Raw genomic sequence first — 18,200 nt, 5'->3', positions numbered from 1 at the left:
GCTTGTGACACGCAGGCAATCATATCATTAGGACATGATTGCTGGGGGGCAAATGAGCATGATTGTGGGAGCACCTCTATGGAATTTCAGGGAGCCCTGGTGATGCAGGGGTTAAGCACTCAGCTGCTAAACAAAACATCTGCAGTTCAAACCCCACTAGCTATTCCCAGGGGAAAAGGTGAGACAGTCTGCCTCCACAGTGGATTTCCCACGTCCGTGGAGTTGATTTGACTCAAAGTACCTCGTGTAAGATGTCTGAGAATGGAAGTCTTCATGGGAGCAGAGAGGCTCATCCTTCTATGCAGCAGCTGGTGGACTTCAATTGCCGACTTTGTGGGTAGCAGTTTCTATAACAGCACCATACCCACCTACAGCCTTGGAAGTCCTAGGGAACAATTCTACTCTGTCCTAGGAGTTGGAATTGATTTGATAGCAAGGGGGTTATGAAACTTAGTAAAAATAACTATATGCTACTGTGATTGGTAGGTTTGTTGTGCCAACATGGCCAATGAACACCTGTGACATTGGTTGTAGGGCAGAGATAAATGGCTCGGCGAGCCTCATCTCTCTCTCTCTCTTGCTCTTTGATCATCAGACCAGTGTGCGTCTGCCTTGCTTGTTCTTTGCCTCCATTTGCAAGCTACACTACCTGTGGGACACCTAACCCGTGGACTGTGTCACTGTCCCTTGGGGTTCCCTCAAGACCTGCTTCACCATGCTACTGGAAGGTACATCTCTTGAGCTGAGGGCTGTCAGACCCTGTCATCTGGCTGACTGTCGGTGGCCTGCTTGCTGTTTGCTGCTTGTGGCTGGATAGCCTGTATTGCTCCACAGAAGACTACCCAGCGGCCCTCAAGACTTGAAGGACTGCAGGTGTACTAGCTGTCTCATGGGAGTGAGTTGCACTGAGCATCTGTACTGCTTTAAAGATTAGTTAACTGTTTATTTCTTATGTTTTCTATCTATATAAATATATATACAAAATTATTCGTGTCCTGGTTTTGTTTCTCTAGAGAACACTGTCTAACACAACTATACTTTTTTTCATGGAAGTGTGTAATGGCTAAAAATTAGTGATATCGATAATAAAATAAATATGTTAGAAAAAGAACCAGAATAAACTTAATGAAAGCAAAAGGAAGAAAATAAAAATAAATATAAAATGCAATGGCATAAAACAGAAAACTGTAAAAACAAACAATTAAACCGGTATATGAAAATTGATAGAGCTTTGACCAACTTTAGGCAAAGCTGATGTCATATTACAAGCATGCCAGTTCTCCCTAAATTGATCTATTCGTTCAAGGCAACACCAATGAAAACCCCAACTGGTGTTTCTGAGTCATGGAACTGATTCTAAAATGCACATTGTTCTTGTTGTTGCTGCCTCGGCTGTTCCTACTCATAGGAAGCCGGGTACGACGGAAAGAAACACCCCAGTGCTGTGTCATCCTTGATTTGACTAAAGCAGTCTTCATGTGATTTCTGGACTGTCGCTTCCACAGGCATTGGTGTGGCTTCCAAGTGAAATGAACTATTTGGCAATGTCACTATTTCCTGTTTATGGTGATGAGGTGTATTGGTCCAGTTGTGACAGGAGTTTGGTTTTCTTTCTGTTGAGGTTTGATCTCCACCAGCATTTCCAATCTTCTTCACTTGCAGTAAGCAAACTGTGTCATCTGCATGCCACAGGTTGCTAATACCTCTTCCTCCATCATGAGGGCTCACTCATCTTTAGAGAACCCTAAAGCGTATCTTTCCTGATTTCAAACCCAGCAATATCCTCTTGCCATGTACAAAATGACTGCCTCTTAGCCTATGTGCAGGCTCTACATAAGCATTCGTGTGCTCTGGAATTCTAATGCTTTACAATGGTCTCCTTAATTAGCTCTGATTCACGCAGTTGAGTGTCTTGCATAGTCAGAGCAACACAAGTAAACCTCTATTTGGTGCTTTCTGCTTTCAACCAGGATCAACTTGCCTTCAGCAGCACTACCTCTCCTCCTAATCCTCCTAGAATCCTGCTACAATTGTTTTTGAACTATCTTCAGCAAAATTTTAATTGTGTGTGACGATAATGATAATGTTCAACAGGTTCCACATTCTTTTGGATCACCTCTCTCTGTAATGGGCACAAATGTGCATCTCTTCCAGGTAGTTAGCATATGGACCAAAATGCACTTGGAACAAAACGATTCTCAAAAATTCTACAGAAGAAGAAGACCAGTATATCTATCCTATCAGATATCAAGATTTACTTTAAAGCTAAAGCAATTGTGATTAAATTTACAGTAAACAAAATATCACACAAATTAAAAGTATAATGGATGGAAGTTTTCTGAAGAAAGAATGTATTTTTCAGTAAGTGATAGTGAAAAAAGAGGTTATCTAAATAGAAAATCCATGTAGAACCCTTCCACATCAAATATGCAAAAACCTACCCTGATCAAGAAAATAAATATGTTAGTTAACGTCTTTAGGAGAAAATATAGGACAGCATGTTTATGAACTTTAAGTAAGGGCAATTTTCTAAATCAAGATAAAATATGCATAATTAAAATGGAAAACAGTGATAAATTTAGCCAATTTAAAGTAAAGAACGTTTGCTCAATTCATCATACAACTCACTTATGGGGGTTTAAAAGTAAGTCATAAAATGGAACAAAATATTTGCCATACATGTAACAGAGAAATTATTGATATTCACAATACAAGGGGATTTCAAAAAGTTAATTCCATGATCTTTCATTTAACTTGTCCATGAACTGTTTGAAACCCTCTTGTATCTAAGGAACTCCAATAAATCAAAAAATAATTTAAAAGGACAAAAGATTTGTCCATACTATGCTTAAGAAGTTATCTGAATAGATCACAAATTTATTTTTAAAATGCTTAGCCACCTTAGTAATTAAGGAAGGAAATGCAAATGAAAAACAATGAGATATCATTAACACATAGTAGATTGGCAATTTGAAAAAGTAAGTGTATTAAAGTGTTGATAAGACTACAGAACAACTAGAACACTCAGACTCTGCTTGTGGGAGTATAAACTGGTACCAAAAAATTGGAAAACAATATGTCATTATCTAGACATAACCTACAATCTAGCAGTTCATACCTAATTATATAGAAAATTGTTAAACAAATACACCAGACTATATATATTTAATTACTATTATTTCATCAGGAAGCTTTTCATAGCAAATCACACACACATACATACACACACACACACACACACACAAAAACAAATCTCTAAGTCATAGGCTACAGTAAAAAGTAAAAAGCAAGCTATTATAATCAAGACAGCCCCAAACTATAGGAATTTCAATATAATTGAAGTTTATTTCTATCTTGTCACATCCTGGCTTAGCGTGGTGGGGCAGTTCCAGAAAATTATTTAGGAACCCATGTTCCTTCCATGTTATTGTTCCACCATCCACCAGGATGCTGTCATCCCTGTATAGTGGAAATTGGATCCCTACCATATACAATTTCCTGTTGCTCATAAGTGGATAAAAGACAAAGCACAGGAAAAAGGTGCAGTATGGGTTAGATGACCCCGAAGTTAAACCCATCACTCCCATTCACTTTCTACTCACCTAAGCTTCACTAGATGGTTACACTTTAGCTACCAAAAAGCCAGGATAGGAAATAAGAGTCTCTAGCCGGGCTGCCATATGCCTAGGGAGAAGGCAGAATATCTTGGGAAGTGAAGGTAATGAGTAATTAGTCAAATAAAAAGGAACTAAGCAAAATAACCCCTCATCAGTAGTTACATGAATATAACTCTAGTCCAAGAATATAACTCTAGTCCAAGACAGAACCATGCAGCAACAAGAGTGAATTGCCGCTGTGTACGTCAGTCAGCATGGATGAGCCTCAAAGCCAAAATATTTAAGAGGAGCAAAGCAAGTTCCCAGAAAATCCATGTATAAACATACAGAAAATTTAAAAACAGGCAAAGCAAAAGAATATGCTGCTTAGAAATAGGTGTGTAGTGAGAAAGCTATGAAGACATTTAGGGTACTATATAACACCGAATTTAGAAATGGCTGCCTATGGTGGGGAAAGAGATAAAATCAGGAAGATGTGTACCAGGTTACTCAAAAGGTGATTTTATTATCACCCTTTAAAACACAAACACACATACATTAAATATCCATAACATGTCTACAAATGAATGAGACAATTCCTTTGGCAAATATTAAATAAAACCAAAATGATGGCTAGTCTAAATAGCATTGTAACTGACAGTAGGGATTATAATGACCTCCTATGCTATTATACAAGTTCAAGCTCTCCTTCCTGTAAGTCACATTCCGACACGCACCTGAGATACTGCTTTCATCTATTTGGGGAATAAATTGCAAATGACTTTTACTGCCATGAGACTAAGAGAAGAAGAATTACACGAGAGGCTCAGTCTTTATTCTGAATAAATCTATCGCAATTAAAACTTTAGTCGTTAGGGGCTCCCTGTTGTAAACATTGGGTTGGTTTTTCAGCGACCTGTAAAAACATCAATTCTTTACTAGCACACACAGGAATGGAACGGCCCTGGTCAACCGAACTCGCATTGATGGTGGAACTTTCCCCCTTGCTTGTCAGCCCATTCAATTTAAATGCAACGTGGCGCCATCGTCAGGCGAGCGTGCTGTCTAGTAAACTACGGTATCCGTACAGATCTGGATTTTGCCTGGCCTGTTTGGGCACACGATGCAGCAATGGGCACTGGGATCAGGCTGAGCATTGGGGTTCAAGAGGGGAAGTCTGGAGAGAATTAAAAAGAACGGCCTCTGACGGCGAGACGGAAAAAGAGCTTGACGCTGATCAGAGAAGTGCGCTGTGCAAGTTTGCTGGTGAACTGTCTGCCCTTCGGGTTTGCAGAGCTGAGCTCATCAGAGCCCGCTCAAACGTGAAGAGGAGAGAGAAGGGAAGAGATACCGTGTGTGCTTGCGAGTAGCTTCCTGTGAGGAAAGCAATGTACAAGTACACCAGAAATTAATACCTTGTCTTTTCTTTTGTTCTGTTTAAGGAAATGAAAACTGAAATCTGTAGGTAGGATTAAGTGGGCCTAAAATCATGCCTTAAAACATAACAGGAACTAAATAATTATAAACAAAAACACTAGGGATGCAGAAGGAGACTTCAAAAAGTTCATAGAAAAGTATAACTAAAAGATCATGGAATTTTTCTACAAACTCTTTGAAGCCCTCATATATATATATGAAACCTACACCCCTAATTCCTTTACTAATATTACTAGTATTACCATGATAAATAAATACAAATATGTCTAATAAATATACTACTAGTTTTAATACTAGTAAAGGAAAACATTAAATCACCATTTATTTTGTTAAGGCAAAAATTAAAATTCAAGGATAATATTGAGGAACCTAATTTCAAAATATTATAGCATTATTTTGTTGGAGATTAAGAATATTCTGCTTTGCTTCTCTAATACTTATTAATATTTCTCTGTCATTTGTAGATTGTCTGGTCCATTCCTATAAGCATATCTCCCAAGTTTTCAGTCTGATCGTGTCAATCAATATTTGCCTATGGCCAAGGTCCATGTTCTGAGTTATCTAAGCATTATTTTAAACTCTGGAAAGTTCTTAAAGTTTTTGCAACAAATGGAATTTCCATATTTTTTAACTTTCAGAATACCCTGGCTGTTGCATAAACCAACCATAATGCATAGTGCATGACCACTAAGATTAAACAACATCAGCATTTCCAAAAATGGGCTGTATTTCCCCCTGAGGGGTTCTGGAATGGTCCACAGGGAGCTGCAAAAGCAGATACCTATACTTTATCCTGGGCTATGGCTACAGTACAAAAGTCTCCAATTGCCAAGGGGGCGCTGAGTAATTTTTTTCTGAAAATGGGGCAATAGGTAGGCCAAAAAAGTTTGGGAACCTATAGTTTAGAGACTTCTGGTACCAGATTCCTACAATAACTTTGGCCTGTCCAAGCTATTCCAAAATGTCCTTCCTCCCCATGTAAGAACAATTCACTTTTACAGCGTGGTCCCGCTCAATACACACCCTCATGAAGGAAACACAGCAGATACGAGTGCTACAGCAAAGTTGGGTGAAAAAACTATATGTTGCCCAACTGTCAGAAAGAAGAGTGTCTGAGGTCTTAAACTCATCTTTTCAAGTGGCCTTGTTCTCTGCCTTTCTCTGTGGTAGCCGCTGACACCTCCCAGTTCTCGCCAGCCTTGGGCCCGCCGCCTCCCGAAGAGAGCTCACCATGCCTTCAATTAAGTTGCAGACTTCTGATGGAGAGATATTTGAAGACAATGTGGAAATTGCCAAGCAATCTGTGACTATCAAAACCATGTTGGAAGATTTGGGGATGGATGATGAAGGAGATGATGATCCGGTTCCTTTACCAAATGTTAATGCAGCAATATTTTAAAAGGTCATTCAGTGGTGCACCCACCACCAGGATGACCCTCCTCCTCCTGAGGATGATGAGAACAAAGAGAAAAGAACAGATGATGTCCCAGTTTGGGACCAAGAATTCCTGAAAGTTGGCCAGGGAACACTTTTTGAACTTATTCTGGCTCCAAACTACTTAGACATCAAAGGTTTGCTTGATGTTACCTGCAAGACCGTTGCTAATATGATCCAGGGGAAACCTCCTGAGGAGATTCGCCAGACCTTCACTATCAAAGACGACTTTCCTGAAGAGGAGGAAGCCCAGGTGCGCAAAGAGAGCCAGTGGTGTGAAGAGAACTGCGAGGTCATGCCTGACACTGTAACACTACTTCTTTCAGTGCTACAGTAGAAGATGTGATCTCTGGACTCTTGAGAAGCCAATGGCTAAAGTGGGAACTAAACGCTTTTCTTGAAGGGTGTGTGTTGGGGAACATGGACAGCCCTTTTTCTTTGGATTCAGGCTATGTACAGTGAAGAAGTACAAAAAAATCAATAAAATTAAATTTTTTTAAATGCATATTTTCAAACCAGCAGTTAGCTAACAGAGATGTCAACTAAGCCCACATGAAAGAAGCACACCAACATGCACGATCCAATGATTATAAATAATAATACCCAAATCCGAAGGACAGAATGGAATCAGAACTTAAATTGTGAAATCCTGGTTGGCAGAAGGCTATGGGTGACAGTGGAGCCCAAAACACATTTGCAGGATCTACACACGGAAAGAGCTCCAGTGAATCCCCTCTGACCATCACCCAGGGATGGGAGCAGCCTGGTTATCAGAGAGTGCTGTAGGGTTGATTATAGCAAATTAAAATGGAAGATTTGACATGAATGATGAAAACTTTGCACCTGGTCTCCCTTTTGGCACACTGAGCTTGATCTTAATACTTTGAGCTTGATATTTTGTTTCTTTAAAAAAAAAACATGGGGTTTATCTCTGTTGTATTTTGTTATTGCTGGTAGCCTTCTTGACTCTGTTATGTATTTGTCTATGTTTTTCGATATATGAAACCCAGGATGGGTGGATCTGTAGAGACAATAACTAGATTCAGGGGTCTTGGGGGCTGCAGCAAGGGGGGTGGAAGGTAATGGGGAGCGAATGCCAAGGAGTACAAGATGGAAGAGAAGGGTTGTCACGGTGATTGCACAACACTGTTTGATATGACTTAACTATTGTATGGTATGCTGTCTGGAGTACAGCCTGATACAATAGTTTGAAAATAAAAAATCCTTCCTCAGATTAAAACCAATGTCCATATTCCTGGTTGGAAATGGCTATGCCGTGTCCCCTTAAAAAAACAGATTCTTGGAAAAAGCCAGTTTAGTTGCAAAGAGTTTTAAATCAGTGGGCCACAGAATTGTTCAATGGGGTTGACGTTTTCTTTGTAGGTAAAGGAGCTTTCCCTCCTAAGGTCTGTGTTCTGTCTCAGTACCTTTCCTTGTTTGCTTTTAATCTCCTATCTTCTCCTACCAGTAGCCTAAGTGAGGAGACAACTCTGGACCTGACCCTGTAAACAGCAATGGTCTTCGAAGCACAGGACGACAGGGCTGGAGCTCCCTCTAGAGCCCATCCTGCTGCTAATGAAGGGGTCTTCTGTACCGTGAACTAGAGCGGGGTAGATCCTAGCCAATTTCCCCGTCCTAGGTCTCCTACTAGAGGTTCTTCTCCGCAGGCTGGGAGGTGTAGGAGCGTATGGGCTGTTCACTAGCACCTATGGACACAGTTGGAAGACTGTGTGACAATTTTCACCAGCATTTCCAAATGCAATGGGTCTGACGCACTGTGCTTACATTGTAAATCCTCCTGTGAACATTAACCTTGGTAGGCATCCTTAAAATAGGATTTGCAAACGTGTACCAAGAAAAGAATCTGTCACCCTCAGGTAGCTTCTGCCTCGTAATGCACCCATTGTACAGAGTAGAACTGCCCCATGAGGTTGTTGAGGCTGTAAGTCTTGACTGAAGCACCTCGCTTCAGCTTTCTCTCACGGAGCAGGGGCAGCCATTGGTTAGCAGCTCAATGTTTAAACTAGTGCACCACCGGGACAACTTAAAAATATTCTTTTGTTTGTTGTTCAAGTCAATGGTTTGGGCCATTGTCATAGATGTCGCTACAGCAAACTTACAGTATGCTGATGACCAAATCTGAAATGAAAACATGCACAAGAACTCGTTTGGGATTTTTCGTTTGTTTATGTAGAAAGGCAAAAGAAGTATAACAAATTTGCATGTTAATGAAACAGAGCAACATAATCTTATTTTAACATAAATTTTAAAATATTAAATGACCACTTTCTTTGCTACAGCAGCAAATATAAAAACTCACCAATATAACATAATACTATTAGAGATTAAGATTACTGTCTGTTGCTTTTGAAATATTTGATAAGCTTTCTCTATCATTTGGAGAACTGAAGAATACATAGATGCTTAAGTCCTGACACAATTAAATGATTATTTGGTCCATGCAGTCATCAAAATATGGCTCCTATTTTTTTTTCCACAAATTTTTTTGGCTGAAGTTATAAAACAGTTAAGATTTATCTCTCAAATAAATTCTTGTTACTTAAAACCACCACTCTAAGCAAATGAAATGGAGAGACAGGACCCTATGAGCATAAAATTAAAATCAATTATAGTTTTGTTAATGATGTTTAAAACCCATTAAGGGAATCATAATGGCATATGTACAACACTGCAACTTATAGAAGGCTCTTACTTTATCTTTCTTGATCCTCAGGTTACTCCTATAAGGTAGGTCTTGAATGTGTGAGTGTGATTCCCAAACTACAAACTGTCCTTCAGCTCACTGTGAGTTCACCTCTTCTGTCTACTGAATTTGCTAACGACTAAACAGTCCTCCAGCCTTCTCTTCAGTAGTAATTAATGATAGCAAGCATGATTAGCATTTTCATAAATGCTTACTATCTGAGAAAATTTCAAAAAATTGATGAACATTTTTCATTGTCTTTTAATTCCATTTGTCCACGAACTTAATGAAGCCCCCATTATATTTGCTCCACTTTAGTTTATATATATCTTCATTGAATCCTCAGACTCAAAAATAAAGTGAGGCTTTATTTTAAGTCTCACTCTACACTGAGGAATTCTGTTACAGAAATCTGCAACACAGCAGTGGTACATTTTGCACTGTGACCTAGTCTCCCACCATATATATATATATATATATATATATATATATATATATATATATATATATATATATATATATATACTGAGCATGTAGATATTTTAAGAAATGAAGGTTTTATTACATTATTTTTCTATCTGTTGACCCAATTGTTATTATCTATTAAATTGGTATCAGGACCATGGTTTGAGAAATACTGCAGTTCTGGCCAATACTATTCCTTGCCCAATCAACAAGAGTGTACATATTCAGCTAATATCTCACATCACATAAATCCAATTAGCTTGTCATCATAAATTTTCTTAAGATGTCCTATATTTTTTCTTTAAAATACACACTGTAACTTCCCTTTCTCCATTCAAGTCATTACAGAAATTCATTTTACTTTACAATCCATAACTAGATTTTCCAAGAAAAACTATAGGAACATGTTCTATCCAAGTTCATAATGATCTTTTCTTTCTTAGGTTGGCTTATCTCAGTCTTGCTACATATTGCCTTTATAAAAGATCCAGTAAGTTCTTGTGGTGAGTGGGCATCGTGACATGATGTTTTTACCCCCATACCTGGCATCTGCACCCAGCTCTACAGAGCAATGCGAATTCTGGCGCTCTACTTGGCCTGCACCGACACTTATGGAAGCCATGTTGTTGTTAGGTGCCGCGGAGTTAGCTGCAATTCCTACTGACCCGATGTGTAACGGAAGGAAGCGATGCCCTTCCTGGTGCCAGCCTCGCCCTTGCTGTCGTTAGAGCAGCCACCGCATCAATCCACGCCACTGAGGTCTTTGTCTCGCTGACCTTCTCTTTTGCCAAGCATGATGTCCTTTCCCAGGGACCGGTCTCTCTCGATGGAGGGACACTGGTGGCCTCGGCTTATGAGTTGGGCTGCTGACCACAAAGTCATCACTTGGAAGCCAGCAGCCACTCTGCAGGAGGAAGATGCGCTTTCTACTCCTGTAAGGAATTAAGTCTTGGAAGCCCACAGGGGCGGGTCTCCCCTGTCCTACTGAGTTCCTGTGAGTTAGAATAGACCTGACGGCAGGGAGGGCTTGGGGAGGGTGGGGGGGGGGGTTGGTTTGTTTGGTCTCTCTTGATAACACGTCCAAAGTAAGTGAGATGAAGTCTTGCCCTCCTGATTTCAAGGCGCACCCTGGCTGTGCTTTCTTGAAGATGGATTGGGCTGCTCTCCTGGAGTCTATGATTCTTTCAGTATTCTTCGCCAGCACCGTAATTTAAGCTGTGGATGATATCAAATTCAACAAGTCTTTGATTTTCTATCAAATTTCACAAACTTTCAACCTTGAGTTTCATCATGTCTTTTCAACTCATACTTCGTTTTACTGCCCCTCTCTAGGGCCCTGCCATGCTTCACAGGATCTGTGTGACTGGTTTTCAAACACTAAGTCACCTGTCAGGTGATGGTACAAGTCTCTTTCTGCTTTACAGCTTACTCTTTATCCTCCCCGAAACCCACGAAGACTCCTGCAGAGCGCCCCGACAGACCATCTCAACAAGAAGCCCAGGCTTTTAGGTAAATGGTTCTATGCTTGAGGCACTCCGCCAAAAGCTAAGGGTGTGTTCCCTTCAAACTCCCATCATCCATTGCTTTTTAATAAGGCACAGAAGGGGAAGAAGCCTAGAGGAGCTCAATTCTACATGTCTGCTTCTGAGTTAAGGCCCCTTTTTCGAACCCAAACTGCCTTCATCCCCACTATCCACTGATCTCCCACCAGCTCTCTCAGCGATTCATCATCCTCTCACAACCCCAGGCATCCAGAAGACTCACTTCATCCAGTTTGTCATTGGGGGCCTTTCTTCTTGAGCGCACAGTCCTCTCATCCTGCTGCAGAATTTGTTTCATTGTGCTGGGCAAGATGGTAGAACGCCGTACGCAAAACCAACCAACGCTGGCTGTTTCACACTAGCAATTCCTATTTTAGAAAGGACGGCTTGCTTTCCGCATTCTGCCTAACGGTAGTCGGATACGGCACCTATCTGATTACCCTCAAGAAGCTATCTTCTTACAAGCTGCTCATTTTTTCTATTTTATTTTAGAAGACAGGCTGCGAGGGCTGTTCATGATTACCCGGAGGACACTTTAATCTATGAGTTGGGCCACGACTTTGTGCACTTGAAGTGGCATAGAAGAGTCGTCAATGATTCTGAGAACGCCATGATATTGTGCAAACATTCTCTTCCTTTCGGTCATTATTAATATCTTCTTGTTATTATTAAGAATAAGGTTGGCTCCATGGTTCTTTTCTCATTTCAAATATCCAGTTGATTCATTAGGATAAGGAAAAAATCACATTAATTAAAGCTGGTGTGACACCCCCCTCCAAAGATCAAATATATTACAGACATTACACTTTAAAACTCTCCCACCTATCATGTATCAAGCCCCCAAATTAGAATTCTCCTGGAGTTTTCTTTGCTTCACACCGGTGTGATCTGCAGTTCTCCCCACTCCTCGCAGTCTCTCTTCTCACCTCACACGCAGAGGTGCACTGAGCCACGTACTGCAGCTAACGCTGTCTGTCAGCTGCTCCTTTATCCATTTAAAATTTGCTCGCTTTGAAAGATTTCTAAGGGATGAGGGTAAGATGTAATACTTGTCTATTGGCCAGGCCATCTGGACCCTGCTTATCAGGTCACTGCATCGAGCCACACAAAAAGAGCCTCGACTAATCACTGTTTCCATGCAGAGCACCTGATGCCACCTTCTGGTCGGGCTTTCATCTCTTACCATTTATTTATAGACGTATTTAAACATTTAGCTAACATTTGTTAACATTTTTTTCCATAGTGGGGAAAGCTGTTGCGTGTACAGCTTGGCTCTAAGAGAAGGGGGCAAAAAGAGAAAAGAAAATGGAACAACTGTACTGTGCCGTATGGGGTGTATGGGCCCCACTGTTTTTCACAGATGTTCCTTTAAAATCTCAATGCTATAAAAAGAGTTCATTTTGACATTTATATTAATATATTTTCCAACATCTCTTCAATTGTCACATTCCTTGTCACGCTACATAAAAGCAAAAAGAAAGAAGTTTTTAAATTCTACTAATCAATTCCAAGTTTGGCATGAAAAAAAAAAATATATATATATACACACACAAACACGTACAATCTGTTGTTAGAAAATGAAAACTGCTTCCCAGTAACCACACACATTCTTCTCACAGCACCTGGCAGTGTTGGAAATGGTCATTTCCGACCTCCTCCATAACTCTGAATTTAAGGTAGAGGATGTAGGGGTTACCCACTGAACTGCTAACCACAAAGTCAGCCGTTCTAAGCCACCAGCCACTCTGTGGGAGAAAGATGGGGCTTTCTACTCCCATAAAGATTTGAAGTCTCAGAAACCCAAAGGGGCAGTTCTGCCCTGTCCTACGGGGTAGCTATGAATCAAAACTGACTCAATGGCAGTGAGTTTTTGGACTAGATCTTGAACAGTACTGTTTACATGCTCAAGTGCTAACCCAAAGTCTTCCTCTCTAACCCACCAGCAACTCCACAGAGAAACATGCGAAGATCTGCTTTCATAAAGATGACAGCTTTGGAAATCCTATGGAATCGTTCTACCGGAGTCCTCCGGGCGTGGGTCCTCCAGGGCAGTGGATTCAGTATTTTATTTTGACAGCTTTTGGAGGAAACGCTCTCACCATTCTGCTCCATACTGGCTACTGTCCTGACCGCTGAGCCTGATTTTGAGTAAATCTCAGCCTTACACCCTCTTGAGCTCTGCACACGCAGGCTGTCCTGGTCCCTGGCAGTGCCAAGGGGAGCATGTCCAACTCTGCCCCAATGCCCCATAAGGAGAGATGGACAAATCTGGAAAATGCATTCTCCAATCCAGGTCTGGATCAGTCCTGAAGGTATGCAAGAAACCAACCAGGACCCTATGCTCCTACTGCTAGGAGGTGGACCCGACCATGTGATTTCTGTGTGCATCAAACCTTGCCTTTAAGGGTGAGTTCTTTTTTGAGAAGTCAATGTCAAAGGAAAGGTTAATGAATCTTCAGATAAAAATTGTTTATCCTTAAGGTTGTGATAAAGACCGTTACCTGTGCATGGGGGAAAGCCTTCATTTGGGAGAAGAACATCACAACTCAGGTTCTCAAGGCACAACCAAGGCCAGCCAAGGATTCCAAAGAGTTCGGGTGTGGTTCACTGCTGCTGCCACCAGCAGCTGAGAAGTATGAGCACCACGTCTTTCAAAGTGTGGGCATCCTTTTTCACCACGGCATGGAGGGAATTTATAACCACTCTGTGCATCTTTCTTCCCCGAATTATTTATTCTGTTTTATTCATCCCCTCTAGAGAACGTATCTCTCGCCTACTATGTGTCAGACACACACCTACGACTGTGCATCGGAACACTGCGGTCCTAACACCACCACCAAGCAGCAGTCCCAGGGCACACAGCGTGCTCAGCGAGTAGGCACCAGACACTGTTCTGGGTGCGCTGGTGGTGTCATGGTTACGTACTGGGCTGCTAACCACAGGTCAGCAATTCAAAGCCACCAAGGAAAAGCGGGCTTTCTATTCCCATAAAGAGTTACAGTCTTGGAAACCCACCAGGGCAGTTCTACCTGGATTTAAAGAGTCCCTGGTACCCTAGAAGACACTGACCGATGATTCTTTCACCGATCTTTTGAAGCACGGGGCGGGGTTCAAAAAGTTTGTGGGAAAATTCCATCGTCTTTTCATTCTATTTTTATTTTCATGAACTTCTCGAAGCCCCTTCAGAGGGATGATTATGTCATCAGTTTGCAAATGAACAACTGAAATAGAGAGAGATTGCTTCCCATGATGGCACTGCTGGCAGATGCGAGAGTCAGGTTGCAAACCTGCATCTTTAGACTGCCCTGTCTCTCGATCTCCATGCTCTATGAACAAAAGCAGACATGGCTTTATGGGTTCTCCAGTGTAATTAGAGAAGACAGACATCAAACAAGCCCCCAAGCACATTTCTAATTTCAAGTGCTGATGAGTGCAATAAGGAAGGGGCAGGGTACCAATGAGTGAGGGGTTCTAACAGGGCAAAGGCTCTCCTCTAGTCTTACTTCTGCGATTCTCACTCTCCACAGAAACACAAGAGTTGGGGGAAACTGACTGGGAGAATGGAGAACGTGACTAAACAATTCATTCCTTCCACAGACCCTTAGCACCTTGGTGGCCCTCCTTTTTGGTACACTCACAATTAATTACAATAAAGGATGGGGATATACACCTTTGTCTAACTGTATCCCTCCTGCCAGGAAGCTTAGCCTTTCTTTACACATAAAACCAAAATTCAGACTCACTGCCCTCAAGTCAATGCTGACTTCCAGTGACCCTATAGGGCAGGGTAGGACTGCCCGGTGCCTTTCCAAGATTGTAACTGATTATGGGGGTAGACAGCCTCGTCTTCCTCGGAGGAGAGGCTGGTGGTTTCTAACTGCCAACCATGCAGATGCAGTCCGACTCATAAACAGGTCACCACCAGGGCTCCATGGTGGACAGGCGTCTACAACAGTTTAAGGTCCACTTTAGTTTTAAGATTATTTTAGTTTAATTTAGGAAAGAAAAAATGTCTTTTGATCTATAATGGTGTAAAAAATTCACCTAGTAACAATGCAAAATAAAGTTTATAGTCAGAAAAACACACATGCAAACCAAACTTAAAATTTCTATGAGACTGATAGACTTGCAAACAGAAATATTAATCTAAAGTACAAGAATATGAGGACAATGAGCCAAGTTCCCAGATGGACATAATTTCCTTTCCATCTTACTGGGTAAAAATGCTTTTTTTCCTTTTATGGTTACAGAAATCACATAGGAAGAAGAAAAACATCTCTATAGATGTGGGGAATTTTGAATCTCTTATTGCTATTGTTTATTTTTGCCTTTACTCATGTATTAACTATTGTAGATAAGTACAGAATTACATCCAGAAGTCTGTGACATATTAGCTTCTAATTCTGTGTTTTCCTGGTTTCACACCCCTGAGACTGTCATGATTTAGAGAGAAGAGGGCGATAGCAAGGTGTTCAGAATAGCAGCATTAATTATGTGTTCTCCACACATCTAAACAGAAGGGAAAAATCATTTTCAAGTCCAATACTTTTTCTGGCCCATTGTTCAGGATCATTTTAAAAAGCATCTTGGTGGTATATTGCCAGAAGAATGTTTCCTGCTTCCATCATTTCAGGATATTATTTCACAGAGGATTTTATTTTACCTATGATTTGTGATACTGTAACATTAAAAGGCATGGATAACCAAATTCACAAGTTAATCATCTGATTCCCAAGGAGGGCTAAATAGCCTTGATAAGGAAATGATACATTAAGTCTCATCTTTCATGTTTAGCAAATTACACTCACCATGAATCTATATGCAGTTAAACTGCAAATATGCAAAAGCTACTTAACACTGAAGAGAGAGCCTAAAATGTGGAAGCTGGACTTGCGGAGCGCAAGCCGTAGCACATTATGTAAAGTTTATTGGTGTCACAGACTCAAAAGAAACACTCGAGTAAACGCAGAGGCACTCTTCGGAAAGAGCTTCTGTCTGCGATGCCTTCCAAATCTCGATACAATCAACTGTGATTCTGATTGTCATGAATGCTTCTTTTATTAATCTATTTATCAGTGCTCTTCTATAGGAACTCGATTGCATACTTCTGTGGTTTATCTAGAGGTCAAATATGAAAGTTTAAAAACTGTGCCTACAACTTAAGGAGCTACACTTCTCCAAAATGGGGGGGGGGGCCTACATCTTCTTTAGTACAAAGTGATCATCACATTTTATAACACATGAAACAGGATATTTAGGCCAAAACCTAAACAGTGACAGTGTATGTAACGATCCACGCACAATTCTTTTTAATTTGAAGATGTGTGTGCCCTATCCCAAGAAGAGGAAATAATAAAATATTGTAATAATTACCATTTTATTAACTTCAAAGCTCCCCCAAAACAGTTTTCTCATTCTTTGTTTTTAAAAGTTAGGTTTAGAATATCAACCAACCCCATTGCCAGTGAGCTGATTCCGGCTCCTAAGAACGCTGTAGGAGAAAGCAGAAGTACTCCCACAGGGGTTCCACGTCTGTAGATCTTGACAGAAGCAGACTGCCTTAACTTTCTCCCGCAGAGAAGCTGGGGGTTTGAATTTCCAACCTTTGGGCTAGCAGCGCCGTGCTTAACCCCTGGACACCTGGGCTCGGATTTTAGAGCACAAAGCCTCATAGAACCAAAAATACTGAAGAATGCGTTGTTAAGAAATCACCTGCAAATTATTTTCAGACCTTTGAAAGAAAAGCTAGTTTGAATCACCGGCCTAAATAGGTCATTTAACTTAGAAAAATTAAAATTAGCTGTGCAGGGTCAATTCTTTTTCTAAAACACCTGCATCCTGCGTGTCCTGTTCTTTTCAAAGTCAAACCAGGGCTACGGACGCATCGAGAATAGCCATGATCCCTGAACTTATATTTACAACCTCACAATTGTTTTGAAGTTGAAACAGACGGAAAAGTTCACTGTATCTGTGAAACCACAGTGGGAGCAGTGGAAGTCAGGGGTGGAAAGACAGACGGAAAGGCAGACATCTTACTTTGCAGGAGGATAATTGGCTGTGGAGAAGGGGGCGGGGGTCTCTACCCACATCCACTCTTTTCAGTCTGCGCTCCTCAGGATCAGCCAAGGCACCCTTACTTTATGCATACACTGCCGTACATATTGTCTCCCCCAAACAAGCTTCTCTCACATCAGACCAGCCCTGTGAGATGACGAATCTTAAAGCTGTCCTCCCAGCACCTTTAAGAACTTAATCATCCAATTAGCACTCTGGTAAACTCAAGGATTACATTTCTACTCCCCAGAAAACCTTCCCAGGCACAAGATAAACGATGAACTCAAGTCTTCCAAACACCAGGACGATCAAATAAGACAGTGTGACGGTCTGAGGCACCCCATACCCCTTTCCCCAGAAGCAGGCCATCCATCAATCAGCCCCCAACGGCGCTGAAACAGGAGAGGGTCAAGACTCCCAAGGTCAAAACCTGCCTCTGGAAGGGAGGGCACCCAAGGAGACTTGGCAGTGAGGGAATCAGCGTCAGGGGCGTTAGAGGAAGGAGTCCGTTTTTGTTTCCGAACTCCTAGGACACCAGAGGAGGTACCCTAGTCCCTCTTCTGGGTTAAGAATAACTTTGCTGCTGGGAGGGGGTGGGGGAGGACTTTCCTGAATCTGTCATTCCAGCTATCCACAATCTATGGTCCACGGGCAAAGTAGGGCTCTCTGCTCACCTCCCCAAAGTCGTTTCCCAAAGAGAGAGCTTGAGAAATCTGGACTCCCTCAAGTCCACTCTCCGGGCACAGGATTACATGGAGGGAGCTTTGCTCTGACAGGGAAGCAAAGGGAAGGCTTGACGTTGGGGCAGTGCTAAGGAACATCCTAAGATGTATTCGGCCCCAGATGAGCAATGACAGGTTTATCATTGCCCCGGGACTGTGGGCACCACGCCCCCTCCAGCCCCTCCACCAAGCCACCCTCCTCCCAGTCCCAGAGAGGAGCCCGGCAAGCGGACTACGCCTTCCAGGT

The 18,200-nt window shown here is 41.6% G+C and overlaps 1 pseudogene; it reads left to right on the top strand.

The window, feature by feature from the left end:
- Positions 1–6,264: 6,264 nt before the first annotated feature.
- LOC142456104 (S-phase kinase-associated protein 1 pseudogene) lies at positions 6,265–6,804 on the top strand (annotated as a pseudogene).
- Positions 6,805–18,200: the final 11,396 nt, after the last annotated feature.

Source organism: Tenrec ecaudatus, chromosome 9 (assembly GCF_050624435.1).
Source record: "Tenrec ecaudatus isolate mTenEca1 chromosome 9, mTenEca1.hap1, whole genome shotgun sequence".
Lineage (NCBI taxonomy): Eukaryota > Metazoa > Chordata > Mammalia > Afrosoricida > Tenrecidae > Tenrec > Tenrec ecaudatus.
This window is presented reverse-complemented; position numbering and strand designations above follow the sequence as displayed.